Source organism: Parasteatoda tepidariorum, chromosome 2, assembly GCF_982258835.1.
Source record: "Parasteatoda tepidariorum strain Cologne lab strain chromosome 2, Ptep-v5.0, whole genome shotgun sequence".
NCBI classification, from domain to species: Eukaryota; Metazoa; Arthropoda; class Arachnida; order Araneae; family Theridiidae; genus Parasteatoda; species Parasteatoda tepidariorum.
Window position 1 is genome coordinate 109,535,011 of NC_141756.1, and position 20,530 is coordinate 109,555,540.

Below are 20,530 nucleotides of genomic sequence, written 5' to 3' on the forward strand. Positions count from 1 at the left end.
CAAATTTACTTAACGAAATTTGTATTTTTATAATTTATTTCGGTCGAAATATTTAATGAATTTATATTTAATTTAATGAAATATTCTTGAAAAAAAGTTAATATTTGTTAAAGAAAAAATTATTATTATAGCGAAACTATTATTGATCGTTTTATTCCTTTCATGGTAAGACTTTTTCAAAGTATTCTATTTAAACTAGATATATATTTTTTTATTTGATTTTAATTGACATTTTTTAATTTTTTCTTTTTTTCGATTTGTTTAATGTCTTTGCTTATTTCAGAAAACATTAAAATACTTTTGTTTGCCATTTTTTAAGATGAAAATATTTAAAAGTTTTTCGAAATTTTACTTTAAAAAAAAAAAGAATTAAAAAACGCTTATGGATTTTAACAAATTTTAAGATATAGATATTTAGGATATATAAGAAATATACGTCAGAAAGGACTTAATTTTTAAGAAAAAGATATTTAAAAGTTTTTCGAAATTTTACTTAATAAAAAAACGGAATTAAAAGACACTTATGATTTCAAAAATTATATTTTTTCTCTGAGAAAAAATTTAAAAAGAAACCTGCGTCGGCCGGGAGTCGAACCCGGGTCAACTGCTTGGAAGGCAGCTATGCTAACCGTTATACCACCGACGCTTCAGTCTAGTGATCGAAATAATTCTTCTTTCGCATAAAAATTAAGTCAATGACCTAAAATACGATGAGGAAAACTTTAACTTCAATCAATTAGAATCGATATTTTTAAAGGGTACTGCTTCTACTTTGTATCGATTCTTTTATCCATTTCATTTGTTATCGATTTTTTCATACATTTAGTTTAAACTAATCCATGTATCATTAGTACAACAGTTCAGTGGGTGAATTATATAAACCATTTTTCACATTTTCTATATTTATCATAAAAGTTATTCTATTTTATGGATGCAAAAATTCTGCGATTTATCTTCAAAATAAAAATATACTAATTAGAATCTCTTTTTTTTCGAAATTTTGCTTTGAATATCGAATATAACCCGTACGAAAGAGTACTGATAGTTAAAACATTAAATTTAATGTACTTTCAAATAAAAAATAGTTTTTTTTTATTACAAACGTAAATTTCATGTGAATCGGGTGCTTGCACTTTAAGAAGAAGAAGACCACCCATACCTACACATGTGACCTACGACATCAGCGCCGTAAAAACAATAAAGCTGTACAGTATCACCTAATAATTAAGATTTTACATGGAATCTTGAGTGCGTCTAATAATTTGGCCAGGCACTCTATAAAAAAATGGAATTTCATTTAATAAATTAAAAATATCCTTTTCCTACCAAACAAAATAAATAAATGTTAGCCCTGATCTAGGCGAATAAAATTGTTGATTTTTTTCAAGAATTATTTTAACAAAATTCAATTATCTAATTCATTTTTTGCTTTAAACAATGTCATTCATGCAACATTACACGTACAGATTGCTAATGAGTAAAATCCCGCATTAAGCCGGAAATGAGGGAAAATATAGGAGTTGTTGACGCCGCACACAGAGAAGGATGGTGACTACTCCGGAAGTTAAAGATGATCATGAAAGCAAACCGCATACCTCTCTCTATTGTATAACTGGTAAAAGGTTTCTGACCCACACACATACTTCCTTTCAGTTATAAATACCTTTCATCTGCAATAATAATCCAAAGCAAGCTGAAACATGTTCAGAAATATTAGAGAGGGATAAGTTGTTGTAGTTTATAATTATATTATTTTATGTTGCAAATATTTTAATAAAATAAATGTTTTTTAAACCAAGATAATTGTAACAAGAACTCATGTGGAAGAAGCTGCATAAATGCATCTATTTTTAATCTTAATTGTTTCCTTAATAAAGTGTATTTAATTCTGACATATTATTTTTTTTAATTATTAGATTTTATAATTTTGTTTTAATTTCTCTATAGGATTCTCTATTTCTAAGGGACAAAAAACTATTGTAATTACGAATCACACTCTCTATCGAAACTATTTCTATAGTTCAGAGACTTGTGAGAGCTCCAAAATTTCATTAAAAAATGGATATAAATAAAATGAAATAAGTTAACTGAAAAATGTGTCACGGTTTATAGTATCAATATTTTACCTTATTTTATATCATTATTTTGCATCATTAAATTATATAGTTATTTTATTTCATTATTTTACATGCGCTTTATGTATGTATCCTATTTTCATAGCAATATGAATAGTATGATCATGATAACATGCATAATATGTTTATAATAATATTTATCATATGATCATCATAATATACATCATATCATGATAAACACATAATAAATTCATAGGATCATAATAATATATATACATCATGTGTTCACAATGACATGCATGATATGTTCATAACAATATTCATCGTATGATCACTACAATATTCTTCATATGATCATCATATTATGCATCATATGCTCACACTAATATGTTTCATATGATCATATTAATATTGATTATATGCTAATCATAATATTCATGTCATATAGTCAAAATAATATTCATCGTATGATCCTCTTAATATGCATCATTAGATAGTAATAATATGCAATGTTCATAAATAATATTCCTCGCATGTTCCCAATAATATGCGTCATATAGTCAGAATAATATTCATCATATGATTATATTAATAAGCATCATTAGTTCATCGTTATATGTGTTATAATATGCATCATATGTTCACAATATAATACGTCATATGTTTATAATTAAGCACATCATAAGATAGTAATATTATGCATCACATATTCATAAATACTATTCATTGAATGTTCACAATAATATGCGTTCATATAGTCAGAATAACATGCATTCATATAGTCAGAATAATGTGCATCTTATGTTCATAATTAGTAATTATTTGTATCATATGATCATAATAATATGCATCCTATGTGTTAAAATAAACAATTATCAAATGAACATAAAGTAAGCATTAGGAAGAAAAATCCTCTTGACCAGGAACAGCTGCATTTCTATTGGTGTTCATTCTATGATTTGGTGAGGTGGTGTGGCCAAGAATGCATAATTCGGACATTGTTACATCCAAATAGAAGACACAGGAAATGAGTTCCATTTGATTCAGGAAACGTGAAGGGCAAGGCATCTTTAAAGGAAAAAAAATCAGTCACGCCGTGGACTCCTTCTCTGGAAGAGTGAGATCTTTTTTCTTCTTCTTCTTTACCCTCTTCCATCCTCAAGAATAGAAGGCAAGGTGCATGACCTTTATTATACTTTTCAAAGAGCTTATATTCTATGCTACGTTCTTCTTCTGAATGAGAAAGTAAAAGTTAAAATTTATTCGAATTTATTACGTATCACAAAAGATTTTTAGTTCATGATATTGGAAATGATTCAAGACTCATACAATGGAGTGTTATCGCGAAAAACTATTTTTTTTATTAATTAAAACAAAAATTTCAATTAAACTAAAAAATTTCAAGTCTATAGAAAATTGCCATAGTGGTTTAGTCGAATTAAAAAGTACTTAAGTCTCTCGGAAAGGACCTAAAATTAATTTTTTTAAGCTCTAAAATGCAAATTTCAGATTTTTTTTTACAGCAAAATAAAAAACAAATTTTAGCTTCAAATATGACAAATGTAAGGTGCAAAATAACGGTCAAAATTATTATGTGTGAAACATAAAAATTTGTTCTGCAGCACAAATTTACACAAAAAAAACTAAATCTAACGCAAAATTCAAAATAATAATTTAACTTTTTCTCGCAAAACATCGAATAGGAATTTATTGTTTTGTAGAAACGATAAAATATTGAATTTAATGGTAAAAAGGCCGAAAAAGCTGTATCGTATAAAACTACAATGTTACTTTTATTAAGAAGTGGGGTTATGAAATTTAACTTGTTATGAACTTAGTTTGACATAGAAGGGAAAAGAGAAAAGGCAATGAGACTCAAGTTCATTTTAAGAAGAAAAAAAAAGCCTTCAATGGGGTTTAGAGAAATAATTTGACGATTCTCTATAGATTTTGTTATAAAACATAAAATACTGCTCATTATTACAAATTTCCTAACATTTAAAATTTAAGGGAATGTTATGAAACTATAACGATGCAAATATATGCGTGAAACGAAATGTTGAAATACCTATAAACATCATCGATAAAATATATATGTATATTTTATCGATATTTATATATATGTCAATACGTACTGCTTATAAATTATTTATATATGTTTATTTATACCGTATATGTATGTTTCTTAAGGTCTTCACATGAGCCGGGATAGCCATGTTGGTAGGGCACTGTGCCCATTTCGAAGAGATCGTGGGTTTGATCTCCGCTTGTCGAAGACTCCATGTGTAGTAAATGGTGACTGATGCACGTAAAATCTGTCGAGTCACAAAGTCCTCCATGTTTTCATAGCAAATCAAACCTCTGGGGGTACTGATCCAGGAGTTTCCTAGTCTTCTGGATTGGTTCAGAATTACAAGGTTACGGAGTTGAACATTAGAAGTCGTAAAAGTAAAAACTGGGTCAGTTGTTCAAGGACGGATATAAAAAATAAAATAAAAGGTCTTCACATACCAAATATAGCCATACTTAAATAAATTTCAGTTATCATGTGTCATTCATCTGTTACTGTTTCAAGATCGAATTGACTATCATCCCCTTTAAATACAAAAATTCATTTTATCACATTTAATAACGATGCGATAAACTTTTTCCTGTCTCATAAATAGAGAGGAATTAATTGCCATATGTGATTCCCAGCTTATTAACAAAGATATGGAATTCCCACCATTTGAATATTCAGCAACAGTCAGAGAATCAATTTCCTCTCTCTGCAGCTCACGATGACGTGCGATGCAAGCATATGTTGCAATTAGCCGTCGCTATGGGCAAAGGTTCAGTTTTGCGCTCTTATGAGAATGTGCCAGTTGATGAGAAAGGCATTAATGCTGGTACATCAGCACGATCTGCGAATGCTCTGACAAGCACAACGACAGGGGCTGATCCGATTTGGTGACGGGCTATTTGCATTTCAAAACTCTCTCTCTTGCACGCGGAACTCTCCAGGTATAATGAGAGAAGAGGGGGTGGGCCTTCTCTGTTCGTGTTCTGGATTCAGCGGTGCGTAGTTATGCTAATGAATTTTACGCTCGATATATGTGTGTTTCCAGTAATGTGGAATATTTTGGAACATATGGAATAGAATGAATGGACGATCCAGTTTGGAATTGTGTTCTCTTGGCTATTTCATGCTTGAGCTCGTTTTAATGACTTAATCGTTGCTGGAGATTATTGAAATACCATTGTTTCAGAAGAATCGTTATTTCATACACGAATAATAGTCTATAGTTTAATTCAGTCTGTTGGTCAGTTATAGTATAGGGATTATAAAAACGTAATAATTTTCTCTGATAAAAATGTATTTTTGCCATCATTAGGGCAAAGCACAATCGTTAGGTAATGAAATGACACTTTTCCTTTTACCCTTTTTTCTGATATTTATTTCATTAGCGGTGTTAAACTTCCTATTCTTATCGAATTTACGGTTATCGTTATTCAACTTTGTAGCTTTCTATTTCTAGTACAATTGAAGGTTTTGATTTTTGAAACAAATTGTTTTAAAACCAATTTGATCTCTCTTCATAAATTTTCAATAAAATTTCTTCATAAATTATCCTCTGGTTTATTGTGCAGCCTGATAGGCCGGGTACATCTATGAGACCCTTACGTTTTATAAACAATATTTTTCTATTCGTCGAAACTGGGAATTCCTTTTAAGACACTGATTTAACAAAAATTGAAAGCTGAACTTAAATTTACTCTTAATATAATAAAATCAGATTTATTATAAAAGTATTTTGTACACAAGAAGTTTTCTTAGTTCCACAAAAATACATGCATTGAGTTCAAATATGTATTATTAAGTTAATTTTTATATTAATTTAATTTTGACTTAATTATAAGCGTATGGTGAGCTAAGATTAAAGTGTTTCTCTCTCTGTACTAAAAGATAACATTTTGAAAATTTATAGGCAAAAGTGCTGGCTCCTGATGTAAAGCTTGCTTCAAAAATCCAAGAAACAAGAAGCATTGAAGTATGTGATTATTAATTCAAAGGCATTTTATTGCTCTTTTTTATTTTCTGAACAAAACAAAAAACAGATATTAAATTTAATTATTCCTTTATATTGAATATTATATATTACATTAGGACATATAGTGAGGTGCTGACCAAAAGATTCTCAAAAAAATTTCACGTAACATTTTCAAATAAATCGAAACCAATTAGTCTTCTTATGACCCATTATTTCATCAAAAAATTTGCAATCTCATTTTTAAAACTTTCCAGTTTATATTCGACGTTCCTAATTGCATTGCATGTATTCGACTTTCCTAATTATATGCATGTACTTACTTCTATATGCATGTACTTTAAGAACCTATAGAAAAGAAAAACGTAAAATAATTTCATAAAGGAATTTATAATTCATCTAGAAAGTTTTGGAAGAGCTTGTAGCTAACTATAAGAAAATATTAAAATCGGAAGAGTAGGTTGTAGCTCGCATAGAGAGGCAAATTAGAAATTAATTTAAAGATTTAAATAGTAACTTAAATAAAAACGAAAGTAACAGAGCAAAAATGAAAAATATTAATGAATTAAAGAAAATATGCTATGAACAACAAACTAAAACCAAACTTCACAGCATTTTTATTTTTTTTTAAGGATTTCAACATTGTTAGGGGGGCTTAGAATGCTTGATTTTTTCCTGATAAAGTACTGGAATGCATTGAAAACTCCAAAAATTCTTGCAAAATTCTATTTATGATTGAAAATATCTTTCTATTAAATCTCGTTTCCTCATCATGAGTTCGTGAAAACGTTAACCTTACTTTTGAAAACGCCCTGCGTCACTCTCTGAACCGGATGTAGAACATTTTCTGCCTTTTTCTCATGAAATTTCTAATCATTAATCAAACTTTAATAACGCTCCGTTTTCATTCGGCTGACTTTAGAAGAGTTTCAAAGAATGTCTGGTACTTACCACCACCCCTTATTAATTCTTTGAAATTGAAATCCTAAAATTAGAATCTTTAAAATATCAATATACAATCCAAAACTTGAAATTTTCGCAAATTTTTTTTTTCCCGGTTGTAGTGATCTAATAGAGAAATTTTTATAAAAAATAGTATGTTTCTGAAACTTTTATTTTACTCTGAGAATGCAACCATCTGTCTATTTAACTTTTTATAATACGCTTTTCCTTTTAGCTGTTTAAAATATTTATATATAATGTTGCTACCACTTAAAATATTTCCTGAAACTACGGAAGTTCCGTGGTAGTTGGAGGAAGAATTGTTGAGCTCTTCCTAAAATGTGTGTACAGTAAAGCTAACAAAAACTAATTCTGTGAATTCTATTCATATTTATGTTATATGCACTCTATCTTCACTACTTATCTTCTCCATATATATTTATTTCTCTTTCACGTCAACTGAGAAAGTCCTCTTTTACGTTAGTAATATGGAATTGAAATATCAAAATATCAAACATGTGAGCTGTCAGGAGTATGAAAGCGTAAGAGTATATGTTTACAAATTCCTAGATGAAAATTCTTCTCACGCGTGGACAACGAAAAACTGTAACAAACTGAGTTATACAACTGTAAGTAGGGAATAATTGAAAAATTAAAAGCGAACAGTTCATATCAACAAGCAAATTGTCCGATGTTACGCTTTAATGGGATACTTGCAAGTAGCGTAGTGTGGGTACCTCGATCCTGATTGGTTGCTAAAACGTGGCATTTGTTTACGTTAGCAACAGTTCTTTCCATTCTATTTCAAGAAAATATAGTCCGTCAAGTATTAATTCTTTTAGGTGACACGTTCTAAATTCTTTCACAAAGATTCTTTCTCAAAGATTTCAATTCTTTCACCATATATTTGCACAGAGACTTAGCACAAAGACAGGCACGAAATCATGCGGAACATAAACAAACTAATTATGCATCGCAGTTGCCAGGTGCACAAAATAAAAATATATCACGGTTGCAATAAAAGACATAAACAAATAATAAATCTAAGTTAAGTAAAAGAATCAGACGAGAAAGAATTATATTTCAACTAATTCGATCTGAGTTCCGTTTCTGTATTTAATTAACTTATCGTTAATTAACATTCTAACTTATGTGAGGAAACTTAGCTCAACTTTAATACTCCATTTTGCTGATAAAGAGTAGCTGGTGCCTACGTCATAGGTCATTTGTATAGGTCTACTTCTTGAACTGCGAATACCCAATTATACTTATGCAAGTTAAATAATAATAATTTAATTCACTATTATTGTTATTCGTTGAAAAAGTTACGCTTTTTATGTATAATAAAAAAGATTTAAAAAGAAATTTGTTTTAAAGATTTCAATAATAGATTCAAATTATGATTTTTCGCTAGAATGCATTTCAAATGGATTTCACTTAGTAGCGAGCATGGTTTGCAAAGAAAACCATATAAGATCACGTAGCTTCGGTGATTCGCTTGCATTGATTCGAGGAAGAGCATCGAGGAACTGAGGGCAAAGTCCACTTGTGAGATTTACTTTTCTATTTAAATAAAATTAGCACTATAATAATTTTTTCTTCGAAATTTCGGACATCAGATTATTTTGCATAATAAATACATGGGAAAAAAACCTATCGGCGTTGCATCCGTTACATTTTTAGGACTATCCTATATTTCATATTAATAAAATGGGTTTTCTTTCGAAAAATATTTCATAAAAACGCAAGAAATAGCTTAAATACCTGCAAATTATTTGAGAATAGATAAATCCGTTTAAACTAATTGCGTTAGTTGTTTATACTAACTTTCTCAAAATGCAAGCGGTTTTGTTTTGCGTCTGAAAACATAAAAATATATTCTCCTTTTCAACGTAGTTCAGAAAATTTTTAGTTTAGAATTTCAATTATTTTCCCACGAGATTCGTTGAAATTTATGATTTAATTTCACTTATGAAATCTTTCTTAATTTAAATGCATTTTAAAATATAAAGAGCAATAAGTTTGTAAAAGTCATGAAATGATTTCCTAATATGGAGCGGATTGGCGGAAGCTAGTTAAGACGTAGTTAGGTGGACACCTACTTAAATATTATAAAGATGACGTAACATATTGATAACTAACTAATAACCTTGAAGCCAACGCAAACTATTTCTGAATAAATAATCAAAAAATGTTTAAAACAAATACGGGGGCAGGATATTTGGTTAAGTACGTCATTGTTTATTATCACGTAATTATTCTAAGCAGTTAACTAATTTCATGTTCAATTTATAGGTTTAAAAAGAAGGGGAAAAGTACTTAAGGGGAAAAAGCACTAAGTTAACTTATCTAAAAAAAAGGCCATTTTTTCTTTTGAGTAATTTAAGATTTTCGAAGTGAATTATTACTTAATAAATAATAAACACAATTTGTTATTATATTTTTTATGTGTTTTGAATTACATTTAAAATACTTAATAAAAAAATTACATGAAACCAAATTTGAGATTGTATAAAGGTTTTGTGACGCATCTGTAAACCGTGGATAAAATAGCTCTCCTAATTTTTATCTAATTTTCTTGAAAATTTAACATTTTTTTAATTAACTATTCAAATTTAATGATTTATTTATATACAAAATTCACGTATATTAAAGAAGAAAAAAAATTGTCCCAAAAGTTTCAAAAAGTTGTCCCAAAACCCGATATTATATTTAATTTAACGAAAACTAGAGACAAATTGAAATATAAATTCAGTTTTGAGCATTTTGGTTTGTCAAAAATTGACTCAAAAATTCCCTCAAGATTGTAAGTGATATTAGAATTTTGATGAAAGTGATATAAGATTTTGATGAAATGTAGAGATTTTATGATAGATCGAAATATTTTCTCATAAGTAATTTGCATTTGCATTGTTTTTGCATCGGTCATTACAATAATTATCGTTATAGATAAATGCTCGCAACATCTGTATTTCATATTTATTTTGGTATTATTTATTTGATATTACTGTATCAGATACTTATCTTTATAAATAGAACTCGCAATATTACAGCATTTGATATTTATCATTATAGATAGTAGTAATTGCATAAATATAGTATTTGATAATGATTGTTATAGCTAATACTCGCAACGTTACTCATCTTAATAAATAGAACTCGCAATATTATAGCATTTGATATTTATCGTTATAGATAGTACTCGCAAAAATATTGTATTTGATAATGATTGTTAACGATAAAACTCGCAACGTTACTGTACTCGAGTCCCATAGTGGACTGATCGTTAAGACACGATTCCCAGTAGAACACCGAAGTCAAGCATCACTTCGGCTGCCGTCAGTGCGCGGATGGGTGACCACTTGAATCAGTCTGCGATGGGACCAAAGGTGCGCGGTATTGGTCCTCGTTAAACTGTTCTACCGTAAAATGCTTGACTTCACGCGCAGATCGTCGGGCTACTAAAGCGGGGGTGACATCCCCTCTGCAGAGGATGAAAATTATGATGGCATGTCTTCGGATCATCCTCAGGGATGTTTCCCAAACTGTCGCCAATAGGCCATTGTGCAGCTTTAGTGAGACGTTAATAAAGTGCAACAACTCGATATAATACAATACAATATCGAGCAATATTGTACTCGATATTTATTGTTTTTGGAATAATTGCATAGTCGATATTTATTGTAAAGTATCGTGAAAATTAATTTTAGTACTTTCAAGTTTTACACAAAAACCATATTATTTCACTCGATATTATTTCGTAATTAAATAGGGAATTTAAGTAAAACTGAAATGAAATTAAACTTTGGAATATACCACCCTGAGTTTCATAAATTGAAGTAGATAATGCACGTGCATTGAGGAGTTAATTCGTCACCGGTCAATAATATTTTCAAATATCGTTATCGCGATACATTAAAATTGTCAATATTTCATGATACATTGCTAACTCTAGCTTCTTCGTTAGTTAAATTATTGTATTTATTATTTCCTTTAGTTGCAGTTTTAATTAAACTTACCTCTATCCCTGACACCCCCCCTACCCTTTCTCTAAAATCATCTCTCTAAGTTGGACCCTTATATGTAATTAATGGGAAAACAATACTCGAAACTCCATTACTCATTCGTTTGATTTAAGTCTTCAGCTTCAGAACTTCATTCCAAATTAACATGCATGCGCGGATGTGTTTCTACCCCCCTCTCTGCACCCCCCACCTCTAAATGAGGGTGGTTTTGATATGCCTCCCCCATCCCTTTACTTTTAGCGAAAGCCCCCAAGTGCATGAGGGATCGATTTTTAACACCGTCCCGAGCATTTTAGCATCAGAAACTGGGGGAGTGCCTCGATTCCTTGATGCAGGATGTGCTTTTGGTGACTTTGGTTAATGTGAATGTCGTGAAAACGGTCGAGATATGGAATGGCTTCTATAAACGAGAAAATGGGAAAAGGAGGTCGGGGCTGTAAATTGAAGGATCATACGATGGTCCGATCGATTCGTTTTCTAAATGGGGTATTTTCTGGAAATCGATAGGCCATCGAAATTTTCATGAAATATCGTCCTCGATTTGTCACAATCGACGTTTGGATGAAAGAAGAATAAGTGAGGAAAAATAGACCGTGATAAATGTGTAAATAACTGGTCAGTATACAAGTTGGAATAAATAACACTCGTACAGTAATTAATTATCATTAATTAGTTGGAGTTACGCGTAACACGTAGTTATTGCACCACTTATGTTTAATGGTTTATTATTATACATGCTAAAAATATCTATTAGTTAATAGCATGTTTTCAATGTTACAAAAGTTTGCAATGTAAACAGCATATGCAAATTAACAGTATTTGGCAAATTAAATATCTCTATCTAATTTTCAACGCATTAATAATTTAAACCTGCTATTATGAACTAATTTTGCCAGTAAATGTAATAAATCCTCCGTTTTGAATATTTTGTAAAAGAACCAAGGAAAGTGATAAAAACCACGCAATTGAAGTTGACTACAAAGCTTCATGGTTATTATGGATATGCAAAAAAAGTTGTTGTGGATCATAGGGCTGTATATTTACAACAGTTAGGGCTCTACAATTGCGTAACCAATGATATGATTTCATTTTGTTTAATAACCGACGTTGAATAGCTGACCGATTTTTTAGTTAATGATTGTCAATGTCAAAGTTAACTACTGTTCAGCTAACGATTGTCTCAGCCTTGTAATTTTGAACTCAATCCAAAGCATATGAACAAACTAGCCTTCGCGGTAGACTTTTCTGATGGGACTAATCCACCTTTGCATTGGAATGGAAACCAATGAAAACGTCCCAGGGATTCTAATCCATGATCCATCCACCACTGAGAACATTTAACGTCAACGCTGTGATTGGTGCGACCCGGGTGCGGAACTCGCGTCGACCAGCAAACACTGGAATTCGAACCCGGGTTCCTTCATTTGGAGGCGAGTACTTTCCCCCTGAACCAACTCGGCTCAAACGGCAAAACTGTGGCAATATGGTCAGCATTTTACCTGCCTTTACTTTTCAGTTGAGCAATCTGAAGATGGGTGGGCTCCGAGCCTCCTATGCGCCACTGGGGATCGAACCCCAGTACTTCACGTTAACAGATTAGTGCCTTAGACACTGAGTCATTACGGCTCATTATGCATATGCAATGTGTTTCATTTCCACTGGCCTATATATATATATAGTTCTTAAAATTTATTTCGAAATCGAAGTCAAAGCTGCACATTAAGGGTTTAAAATTTGATATTTAAGCGAGAAAGAAGCAAAAACACTATCAAGATCTGCTTGACTGTGGAAAGCGTTGTTGAAAAAATCAAACCCCTTTTGATTGCAAAAAAAAAGTAAAAAAGGTTTTGTTGTTTTTTCTTTTTCTTCTCTCTTTGACGTTAATGGCGTTTTCATCATTTCTCTCTAATGATGCGATAAATTTTGACAATTATTTAATCTGATATTTCTTTATTTATATAACAATTTGAGATCTCCAAAATGTGTACTTTTCTCGCCTTCATTCGTGACAAGTGTTCTAACGATATATAATGTAGATGGTTATTCTGGAACACCGCGTGTAACTTTTTCGCCAGATTAAAAATAATAATAAATGCTTCTGCATATTTTAACATAGATTAGGTAGACGAAGAAAACATTTTATAATTGGTGGCTAGATTTTTAATTATACAAACTTGTATTTTCCACCCCATTAAGATTATTATTACTCATTGCAATTTTGAGGTAAAAATTAAGTTTTTATAGCAAGGTAATTTAAAAACTTGTTTCAATTACACTGAAATGCAAACACAATGCATTCATATTTTCAATAAAAAAAAACTTTTTTTACCAACTAATCATTATGCATTGCATTCATTTAACTCTCTTCAAAATAAATAAATAACAAGCAAATAAAAAAAACTTTTTAAAGAAATTTTTTTTGGATTAATTGTATTTATAGCCTTTAAAAAAATACTAATTATTTGATTTTATCTAGCATCTAATTTTAATTAGATTCTTTAAAAGATTTTATCTTTCTTAACTCTCTTCACCTGTTTTTTTTAAATTAATGATTCAACAAAGAGTTGTAATTATTATATGCAAATCATTTTTGATTTAATTCTTTTTCCAGTTGAAGCTTTCATTAATAAAATGTCTATTACATTTCTTATTTTATGAGAGAAAAAAAAATATTTAAAGCCATTACGAAGCCTATTAAACTCATTTAATAGATTTATCCAACACCTCTCTCTGTGTTAAGTAATATAAGGCAATTTTTTAGAGCATTACCTCCATATCTAAATTAATAGAGTTAAAACACCTCAGAGACATAAACGAAAGAAAAGAGAATTTAATTCACAGACTATAAAACTTCTCTAAGCAAATTCACGCCAACTTGGCTTGAAAAATGAGAAGAAAAACTGTGAGCTTTCAACTCCAATTTACATGCTTCTCTAATTCCAAATCCTCTGATAAGGTCTTAACTGCGAGTTAATGCAACGTAATGGCTTGTAAGGCGTCGATAAAACTACGCCATAAACAAAACTGTTAATTAAAGAGAATTCTACGCTGGCCATAAACTGAAATTCCTTTTTCTTTCGCACCCCTCCTTCTTGCTAATTTGTAAAATTAAAAGAAAACTCCCAACTTGAAGGTGTATAAAAATCGGCCTCGTTGATCCTATCGCCAAAAATCATCCCGCCAGGCTGAGATAGATCCTCGAACCACAGGATCGTAAACGTCTATGAAAGTGTTGTTTATGGAAGTGAGAGGAGCCCTTTTGAGGATCGTTTGTTCTGGGGCTTGAAGGGTTGGGTAGGCCATCCCTTCCTCTACTATCCCTTTTTAGTACGTTTTTATGGCTTGTCCAAAAATGAGATTGTCCTCTTGGAGTTGTCACTCAGTTTGCATGGCTTTCGATTTCAGCTAATTAAAAAACACTTAAATGAACTTTCTATCTGGGCATTTAATTATTCGTAAATGCAGAGTGCTAGAAGTCATTTGGATAGAAAACAGGTTTTGAAATAAAAGTTGTTTTGTTTTTTTATTAATTCATAAAGTATACAGTGTAGTAAAATTTTATTAATTCATAAAGTATACACTTAAATGAATTTTTTAATTAGGCATTTAATTTTTCGTAATTTTAAGAGAATGCTAAAATAGTATTTGAAGTCATTTTTCGAGAAAACACATGTTTTGAAATAAAAGTTGTCATTTTTTTATAATATCACCTATATATATCAACATATATATTTTTTATAATATCACCTATAGGTTATCATATTTATATCCAGTGTGGTGCTAAAAATCAAATGAAAAATAAAAATAAAGCTTATCATTTTGAAAATTAATTTTTTCGTTTTTGTTTTTCTTAAAGTGAATCGAAAACCCATAGACCACTAGTTTGGCACTAATATAAATGAAAGATGTAAATAATTTTTTTCCTTTTGAAGAAAAATTGTTTTTTTTCTTCTTAAAATGTATCGAAAATCATCGTCAATAGCCGATTATTGTAGTTTTAGTGCGACGTTAGCAATCGTATCTAAAATATTAATAATTTTTAACATTTTGAAAAATATGAAGAAAAAAAAAGATTTTTGTTTTAATTTCGTTTTATTTTTGATTTGAAAACCAACGCCGATTCCTTACTCAATCATTCCTTACTCAAAGCTGAAGCTACGATTTCTCACCTCATGACGTCACGTTGCACACAGATATCGAAAATAACAACTAAAGGATATGAAAACTTTATTGTTTATACTTTTTGTAAGAAATGAGTTGAATGTGCGACACTTTTCTGATAATAGCTGTCAAACATTACACTTCGAACAAATTATTTCTGTTCTAAGAAATAGAGTATTCATACATTTTCTTGGCATTCCTCTTAAAATTAAAAAAATCATTTTAAAGTTCGAAGAATTTCTCAATGGTTTAATCGATTTCAATGGCGAAATTCTAATAAAAGTTCTTAAACACCTAAACGAGAAACATAAAGCATAAATCGCAACAGGATAAATTTTTCTAGTATATTTTATAATTCATTTGATGCAACCTTTATATTTTCTGAAGCAAAACCTGTTAAATTTCGTTTTCGCATTTTGTGTTTTATAATAATTCTTGCTGGTCTGTCGCAATCACGCAAGCTCATTATTTGACTACTACTGTTAAATTTCTGCTATCAGATAAGAAGAAAATCATCTCAAAGTAAAAATTTAAAAAAAAATTTAAACAATGGAAATAAGTTTCGTAAAAGAATACTAGTTACATGCGAAATAAATTTATTTTTAAATCGAGAAGTTGATGCTGTGCCGTCGCGACGTCATTGACTGAAATCAGAAGCTCGGAGCGGCACGAGTCTCATGTAAGAAGTGAGCTAGCCCTTCTGTTCGATAGGCCAGTGTTTCCCATACTTATGACTTTTGTGTACCCTTTCTAAATTTTTCATAACGCTGTGTACCACAAATAAAAAAATGAATGTATACTATGAAAAAATTACACAAAAGTTAAAAATCACAACTGGCTGATGACACCACTAATTATTAACTGTTAAAAAACATAATATAAAATAAATAAAAAAAATTTAAAGTCGACCCTTGCAGGGTTTCTCACCCAGGACTTATCGGACTACATATCAACATTGCCCACAGCACTACCAACTGCGCAAAGCTTCACATACAAGCCTTGCGAATATTTAGCTTAATACACCTACTCCCGGTGAGTCAAAAAAACTTATTTTGGCCCTTTGTGGGCCCACTAATTAGTCTATAAAAAATTCCATTGGTACAATTGATTGTAACATTAAACTCTAATTTCAGGCCGAGTTTGAAATTTATGGGTTAATATTATAGGGAGTTACGGGGTGTGATGTGTGCGTGACTCCTGATATGACTTTTGTCCCTTTTTCAGCCATTATTTGCTCTTTAACAAAGAAAAATAATTCTTTTCATATATAGAACACTTTATTCACTTAAAAATATTGAAAAAAAAGTTATAAAAATAACATAAAATAAAATAATTAAAAAAATAAAAATTATCCAAAATTTATCCGTTTATTAGCTATTATTCGCTATTTCCTAAAGAAAAATTAGTTATTTTTACATACAGAACACTTGATACGCGTTATAATATCGAAAAGTATTTTTAAGAAAATAATATTAAAAAAAAAATTAAAAATCGACTGTCACAGGGTTTCGAACTCAGGACCTCCGGGACTACACATCAACCCTGCACACAGCGCTACCAACTGCGCCACGCTTCACACGCTTGCCTCGCGAATATTTAGCTTAATACATCTACTCCCGGTTAGTCAACAAAACTTATTTTGGCCCTTTGTGGGCCCACTAATTAGTCTATAAATAATTCCATTGGTAAAATTGCTTGTAACATTAAACTCTAATTTCTGGCCGAGTTTGAAATTTATAGATTAATATTATAGGGAGTTACGGGGTGTGATGTGTACGTGACTCCAGATATGACTTTTGTTCCTTTTTCAGCCATTATTCGCTCTTTAACAAGGAAAAATAATTCTTTTCATATATAGAACACTTTATTCACTTAAAAATATTGAAAAATAAGTTAAAAAAATAACATAAAATAAAATAATTAAAAAAATAAAAATTATCCAAAATTTGTCCGTTTATTAGCTACTATTCGCTATTTCTTAAAGAAAAATTTGTTATTTTTACATACAGAACACTTGATACGCGTTATAATATCAAAAAGTATTTTAAGAAAATAATATCAAAAGAAAATTAAAAATCGACTGTCACAGGGTTTCGAACTCAGCACCTCCGGTACTACACATCAACCTTGCACACAGCGCTACCAACTGCGCCACGCTTCACATACTTGCCTCGCGAATATTTAGCTTAATACACCTACTCCCGGTTAGTCAACAAAACTCATTTTGGCCCTTTGTGGGCCCACTAATTAGTCTATAAATAATTCCATTGGTACAATTGCTTGTAACATTAAACTCTAATTTCTGGCCGAGTTTGAAATTTATAGGTTAATATTATAGGGAGTTACGGGGTGTGATGTGTGCGTGACTCCTGATACGACTTTTGTCCCTTTTTCAGCCATTATTCGCTCTTTAACAAAGAAAAATAATTCTTTTCATATATAGAACACTTTATTCACTTAAAAATATTGAAAAATAAGTCATAAAAATAACATAAAATAATTAAAAGAATAAAAATTATCCAAAATTTATCCGTTTATTAGCTATTATTCGCTATTTCTTAAAGAAAAATTTGTTATTTTTATATACAGAACACTTGATACGCGTTATAATATCGAAAAGTATTTTTAAGAAAATAATATTAAAAGAAAAATTTAAAACTCGACTGTCACAGGGTTTCGAACTCAGGACCTCCGGGACTACACATCAACCTTGCACACAGCGCTACCAACTGCGCCACGCTTCACATACTTGCCTCGCGAATATTTAGCTTAATACACCTACTCCCGATTAGTCAACAAAACTTATTTTGGCCCTTTGTGGGCCCACTAATTAGTCTATAAATAATTACATTGGTACAATTGCTTGTAACATTAAACTCTAATTTCTGGCCGAGTTTGAAATTTATAGGTTAATATTATAGGGAGTTACGGGGTGTGATGTGTGCGTGACTCCTGATACGACTTTTGTCCCTTTTTCAGCCATTATTCGCTCTTTAACAAGGAAAAATAATTCTTTTCATATATAGAACACTTTATTCACTTAAAAATATTTAAAAGTAAGTTATAAAAATAGCATAAAATAAAATAATTAAAAAAATAAAAATTATCCAAAATTTATCCGTTTATTAGCTATTATTCGCTATTTCCTAAAGAAAAATAAATTATTTTTATATACAGAACACTTGATACGCGTTATAATATCGAAAAGTATTTTTAACAAAATAATATTAAAGGAAAATTAAAAATCGACTGTCACAGGGTTTCGAACTCAGCACCTCCGGTACTACACATCAACCTTGCACACAGCGCTACCAACTGCGCCACGCTTCACATACTTGCCTCGCGAATATTTAGCTTAATACACCTACTCCCGGTTAGTCAACAAAACTTATTTTGGCCCTTTGTGGGCCCACTAATTAGTCTATAAATAATTCCATTTTTACAATTGCTTGTAACATTAAACTCTAATTTCAGGCAGAGTTTGAAGTTTATAGGTTAATATTATAGGGAGTTACGGGGTGTGATGTGTGCGTGGCTTCTGATATGACTTTTGTCCCTTTTTCAGCCATTATTCCCTCTTTAACAAAGAAAAATAATTCTTTTCATATATAGAACACTTTATTCTCTTAAAAATATTGAAAAATAAGTTATAAAACTAACATAAAATAAAACAATTAAAAAAATAAAAATTATCCAAAATTTATCTGTTTATGAGCTATTATTCGTTATTTCCTAAAGAAAAATTAGTTATTTTTATATACAGAACACTTGACACGCGTTATAATATCGAAAAGTATTTTTAAGCAAATAATATTAAAAAAAAAAAATTAAAAATCGACTGTCACGGGGTTTCGAACTCAGGACCTCCGGGACTACACATCAACCTTGCACACAGCGCTACCAACTGCGCCACGCTTCACATACTTGCCTCGCGAATATTTAGCTTAATACACCTACTCCCGGTTAGTCAACAAAACTTATTTTGGCCCTTTGTGGGCCCACTAATTAGTCTATAAATAATTCCATTTTTACAATTGCTTGTAACATTAAACTCTAATTTCAGGCAGAGTTTGAAGTTTATAGGTTAATATTATAGGGAGTTACGGGGTGTGATGTGTGCGTGGCTTCTGATATGACTTTTGTCCCTTTTTCAGCCATTATTCCCTCTTTAACAAAGAAAAATAATTCTTTTCATATATAGAACACTTTATTCTCTTAAAAATATTGAAAAATAAGTTATAAAACTAACATAAAATAAAACAATTAAAAAAATAAAAATTATCCAAAATTTATCTGTTTATGAGCTATTATTCGTTATTTCCTAAAGAAAAATTAGTTATTTTTATATACAGAACACTTGACACGCGTTATAATATCGAAAAGTATTTTTAAGCAAATAATATTAAAAAAAAAAAATTAAAAATCGACTGTCACAGGGTTTCGAACTCAGGACCTCCGGGACTACACATCAACCTTGCACACAGCGCTAGAAACTGCGCCACGCTTCACATGCTTGCCTCGCGAATATTTAGCTTAATACACCTACTCCCGGTCAGTTAACAAAACTTATTTTGGCTCCTTGTGGGCCCACTAATTAGTCTATAAATAATTCCATTGGTAAAATTGCTTGTAACATTAAACTCTAATTTCTGGCCGAGTTTGAAATTTATAGGCTAATATTATAGGGAGTTACGGGGTGTGATGTGTGCGTGACTCCTGATATGACTTTTGTTCCTTTTTCAGCCATTATTCGTTCTTTAACAAGGAAAAATAATTCTTTTCATATATAGAACACTTTATTCACTTAAAAATATTGAAAAATAAGTTAAAAAAATAACATAAAATAAAATAATTAAAAAAATAAAAATTATCAAAAATTTATCCGTTTATTAGCTATTATTCGCTATTTCCTAAAGAAAAATTAGTTATTTTTATATACAGAACACTTGATACGCGTTATAATATCAAAAAGTACATTAAGAAAATAATATTAAAAAAAAATTAAAAATCGACTGGCACAGGGTTTCGAACTCAGGACTTCAGGGACTACACATCAACCTTGCACACAGCGCTACCAACTGCGCCACGTTTCACATGAAAGCCTCGCGAATATTTAGCTTAATACACCTACTCCCGCTTAGTCTACAAAACTTATTTTGGCCCTTTGTGGGCCCACTAATTAGTCTATAAAGTATTCCATTGGTACAATTGCTTGTAACATTAAACTCTAATTTCTGGCCGAGTTTGAAATTTATAGGTTAATATTATAGGGAGTTACGGGGTGTGATGTGTGCCTGAC

General features: G+C 30.6%; 1 non-coding gene across 1 annotated transcript; it reads right to left on the reverse strand.

The window, feature by feature from the left end:
* Window positions 1-574: 574 nt before the first annotated feature.
* Window positions 575-646, reverse strand: TRNAG-UCC (transfer RNA glycine (anticodon UCC)). The gene has a single exon. It is a non-coding gene; the product is annotated as a tRNA-Gly (tRNA).
* Between the last annotated feature and the right edge of the window lie 19,884 nt (window positions 647-20,530).